Source organism: Rousettus aegyptiacus, unplaced genomic scaffold, assembly GCF_014176215.1.
Source record: "Rousettus aegyptiacus isolate mRouAeg1 unplaced genomic scaffold, mRouAeg1.p scaffold_m13_p_17, whole genome shotgun sequence".
NCBI lineage: Eukaryota > Metazoa > Chordata > Mammalia > Chiroptera > Pteropodidae > Rousettus > Rousettus aegyptiacus.
Window position 1 is genome coordinate 6535274 of NW_023416292.1, and position 5296 is coordinate 6540569.

Here is a 5296-nt window from a genome sequence, read left to right on the forward strand (position 1 = left end):
GCTCAGGTTGGAGAGGAATGTGTCCTCTGCAGGCAGGCCATGATCATTTCAATAACAGTAGTGGCACTGCTGTCATCAATCACCAGCTACACCTGTCTCTGCCCCAGGTCTGTGCTGGTGGCAATTAACACCTGGTCTCGACATTGCACTTTGACCTCAAAAATATTTTGAGGACATCTGACGTTCTTATCCTTCTGTGAAGAAGGAAGTAAAATCGAACTTCTGCAAAAGTCAAGGATACACCACTGAGTGACTCTTAACGGCATGAGCTCTGAAATCAGAATTCAAAGGATTAAATTTTACTTTGCCACTTACTAGCTCTGTGCCTTTGCTTTCTCATGTGTAAAATGGATGTTCACCCATTCAACAAATATTGATTATCTACTGTATGCCGGGCAAGTTCTAGAATACAGAGATCCAGGAGGGAACAAAACAATGGCTCTACTGTCAGAATGTCCACTCTAGTTAGCCATAATAGTATCAACCTCAGAGCATTAAATGACTATTTATCCCTGGTATATAGTAAGTTCTCAAGAAATGTGAACTAAATTTAAATATATTGTTTAAAGTCACTCAAAAAGACAGATTACAGGGTAGCAGGCTTCTCAGCCCTGGCCGTAGTCACTGAGCAATGTTCGGTCTCGCATTACACAGGGCTGCAGCCAATCGCGCCAAGGCCCCTGCAGAAGTTCCTGGGTGTGGTCAGCAGGCTCAGAGAGAGTGGCGGTTGGGGTCTCATGTGGCCAATTAAGGGATGAGCTAGAAAAGTGTGTAATGCGCGGAGAAGTGATATGGAGAGCCACTTGATTTTCTGACACCCTCCCCTCTACCTCCTGGGGACCCGTCTCAGAGCCCAATGAGTCTAGAATATCTCCTCTTGGTGGACCTGCCCTAGCCAGTTACACCTTATTTACTCTCAGGTCCGAACTGGGTGTTCTTGAAGGAGATGTGGTCCCAGTTAAATGGCACAGTCAAATTTGTTTTCTTTAAGTCTATTTCTTCCTGAAATATAGCAGTATGGGGGGGTGGATGCTTTCCTCTCTAGCACTGTGCATATTTGCCAGCTTAATGGGTTTTGCAAAATGAGTTCCCAGCAAGGAAATCCAGGGGTTGAGTAGAACAGCGTATTTGAGCTTTGTCACAGTGGCATGCTTGGGTGAGTCTCTCTCCACGATAGAGGGAAGAATTAATTAGAGCCATATATTATGAATTAGTAGTCACTGCACGTTGTAAGGAAAGACATGCAGCTAGGTTTGAGTTTTCGGAGGGCCACGTGGTGTGTGCATACCTTAGGCAGCCGTTCCCGTCTTTCCTTCTCTCAGAGTGTCTGACCTGAGTGACATCCTAGAGGCATTCATTATTGGCTTAGCCACTAGAAGCCCAAGAGTGCATTAGCTTTAGAAGTCTCAAGGAGTAAATACTGTTGGGAAGTGCTGGAATCACCAAGCAGATTGGCTGCTACCTTTTGGATTGAGGCCATAGCTAAAGAGAGAAATGCAATTTTGTTAAATATTTAAACAGCAACCTCCAAATGTCATCAAGCCATGGAGACAGAGTCTAGCACCCCCACCACCACTTACCCCACAAAAGTAAAATAATTTGTTTAATATTAGGCAAGAAGACAAATTTCAAAATGAAATTTCTAATATCAGAATGTTAAGCAGCTATTAAAATGATATTTACATAGAGTGTTTTAATGATATGGAAAGAATCTTATAACCTTAAGCACAAACATGGAATAGAAAATTACATTAATATACAGAATGATCTTAATAAGGTCTAAAAGCATGGGGGGGGGTGGTTTGAAAGAAATAAGCCAAAATTTCAGGATGGTAGATTAAAGGTAATTTTTTCCTGATCTTAAAAAAAATGTATTCATTTTCTGACTTTTTAAACTATGAGCATATATTACATTTAAAAGCAATGAGGAGTATAAAAATTAAAAAAGAAAAACAAAAAAAAACCCGTCCAAATAAGCAATAACAATCGAATTGATCAAAGGCTGCTCTCCCATTCTCAAATGGTGGCCTTTAAAATGGACCAAGGAGGGGACAGCGAGCAGCTTGAGGGAAGACACTGTCCCATTAGTGCGCCTCCTTTGTTATCCCTGCCTTTGGTAGAGTTCCGGGTCTCTGGGGATTCGTGCCAGTGCTCCTAGCTGAGAAATCATTCATGATTAGTGAGTGTTTCTGAGATCTCCCTGAAAGCAATGTAAAGAGTGTATCAGAGGGGTACCAGAGTCAGGTGATTAAAAGGCTATACAGGCAAGAAAGGATGCTAGTCTGGACCAGCTGGAGACAGTGAAGATGAGAGAGAAGTGGATACATTCTCGAGATACAGGTCTTACTAATGGATTCAAATGAGGAAATGAATAAGAGTTAGTTGTCATGAGTGATGCCTTTTTTTCTGACTGTGTAATGGATGAATAGAGAGTAATTCACCAAAAGAAGAAGCACTAGAATATGACCCAGTTTATTGGAGGAGGGGGAAAGGATTATATTAATTATTTATTATTGCATAGTAGATTGTCCCAAACTTAGTGGCTTAATAAACATTTACTCAGTTTCTGAGAATCAGGAATTCTGAGTAGCTATGTGGTTTGGGCTCAGGGTGTTGCCATCAAGACATTTCTCAGAACCGTGTATATCTGAAGGCTTGACTGGGTCTGGGATGCCTACATTCAGACTTTCTCACGTGGTTGTGGCTGGTGTTCACTTCCTTACCACACGGGCTTCTCCACGAGGAGCATTGCAGCCAGCTTCCCCAGAGTGAGTGATCCAAAAAAGAGAGGAAGCAGATGCCGAAGAGCTTATGACCTAGTCTCTGAAGTCACACTCTATCATTTCTGTTTCTATTCCATTCATAAGTTGAGTCACTAAGACCAACCCCCTCTCAAGGTGGAATGAGGCCCAACTTTTGAAAGGTGTGCCAAGTAACTTATGGACATATTTAAACCACCACGAGAAAGGGGTGGTAGATCATGACCTTAGTTTTTGACATACTAGGTGTAAAGGGCCAGTACAAATTCAAATCTCAAGTACAGGTAGATATGGAGTTCAAATAAGAAATGGGGCTGGAAATATTAAATTGTGACTCTTTTAGATTTACATCTTTGAGCATGAATGAAATTGCTTAAGAAAGAGGTAGAGTGAGGTAAGAAAAAACAATCACAGGTTAAGGAATTCTAACTTTGAGATATGCACTCACTCTCTGGATAAAAAGGATGAATTTGCAGAGGAGACAGAGGAGAAAAAACGAAGTGGAAGAAGGAAAATCAGGGTGTTGTACCATGAAAGTCAAGCAAATGGGACCACAAAAGGATAAGAGCTGAGTAAGAGCTAATTTGGTGGATGTGAGACTGGAGGCCAGACCAGAGTAGGCTGAGTGTCTAACAGTGGGCAGAGATTACATATTTTTTAACTTTTTATTTTGAATTAAATTAGACTTACATAAAATTTATAAAATAATACAGCTAGTCCCTATACACCCCTCACCTAGCTTCCTCAATATCTTGTAAATGCAAACAATGCTGCAGTGAGCAACCTTGTGCATATGTATTTTCCAATTGTTTTAATGGGCACATCATTTATTAAGAGTGAGCCTGAACATTTTTTATTATTTGAGAATCCTTTACTGTGAACTGTCTTTTTCTATCTTTTATAAACATATCTCCATCAATTTTTTTTGTCCTTTCCTCTTCAATTTTAAAAGTTCTTTACTGGAGATATTAGTTCTTTGTCAGTGTTACGTGTTGTGAATATTTTTGTCTAAGCTGTCAGTTTGTTTATGGTATTTTTTGTGATGCAGACATTTTAAAAAATTTTTAGTTATCAAACTTACCAGTCTTTCCTTTTATTACCTCTGGAATTTTAGTCACCTCTTCCATATTTATTGACTTAAAATCATGCCTCTATCCCCAGTCCAAGTCAAATTTTCACACTAAAAAACTCTTTACCACTCAAGGAAGAAATAGCCTATATTTAGTTCTTGGAGTCATTTTCCCATCTTCTCTAGAAATAATCTAGAATTATCCTGGTCTCTAAGCAGACGGTTTATCAGTTTGCTAACTTCTATCCAGCCATTTCTCACTTGCTAACTAACTTTAGATTTCTGTTCAGATTGATTTTTTGGCTCTGTTTAATATATGAATTCACCTGTGACTCAGAGATATTTTATCTCCTAGAGGAACAGAAATCTTTTAGCAGTTAACTTCCACCTATCTACATAAGAGTTAGCAAAACAAATGTTTAACACAGATTATAGCCAACAGAGTCCATAAATGTAAATATGCACATATTTTACAGAAGGCCATAGTGTCACCAACAATCACTGAATTCCAGCAAGACTGATCTCCTGCTTAAAAATGAGCTCTGTGCCAGGTGCTAGAGGTCCTATGAGAGAATTATAACACATGCCCCCTCCCTAATGGAACTCAATCTCACCGAAAAGCAAAAGCAAACACATGTGAGAGAAACAGGTCCAACAGAACATTGTTTATAAAGAAAAGCCTGCCTCTGGACTGAAGAACACTGACTCTAGGCACAGTAGATATTAATTCAAACGGAGAAATCATAGATGGCTGAAATCATCTGGTGAATCTTGAGCTGAAGAAATGGGTAGGATCTAGATGGGCAATGAAAAGGATAGTCAGTCTACGGCCACGCCACTCTAAACAAGCCGGATCCCATCTGATCTCGGAAGCTAAGCAGGGTTGGGACTGGTTAGTACTTGGATGGGAGACCACCTAGGAAGACCAAGTGCTGTAGGCATCAAAAATAAAAAATAAGGGATTGTAAGCTGACAAGGTCCTTGCAATCTGTGAGGTCAACCAAGAGTTGCCTCTCCTAAATAAAAAAGAAAAAAAAAGAAAAAGGAAAGAAAATAGAGAAAAGGACAGTCAGGAAAAGCATTATTCACTAATTACATTAAACTGTATTGAGCTGAGCATCTACTGTGTGCAAAATAGTAAATATGAGCTACATATAAAGTACAAAATGTTACAACTTGACTTTCTTCATAGAAAGTACACATGCATACACACACCACAAGATTTCTTCATTATTTGAACATTTTCAAAGCACTTATTCCTGAAAATTTTAAGATGAATTTATCCAAGCATATGCTATAAATTGTTAGAGATGGTCTGGTCTGATATATTTACAAAACCTTTGAAAAATCATTCCTTTTGATTTTTTGCTCTTCAAAATATCCTTTTACATTTGTCCCCTCCTCTTTCCCTTTTTTCTCCCTTAATAATATCATAGAAGAGTGATTTTGGAATCTTCATTTCCCTAGT

At 39.2% G+C, this 5296-nt stretch overlaps 1 pseudogene; it reads left to right on the forward strand.

Moving 5' to 3' along the window:
* The first annotated feature begins 4650 nt into the window (after positions 1 to 4650).
* LOC118613019 lies at positions 4651 to 4769 on the forward strand (annotated as a pseudogene).
* The last annotated feature ends 527 nt before the right edge of the window (positions 4770 to 5296 follow it).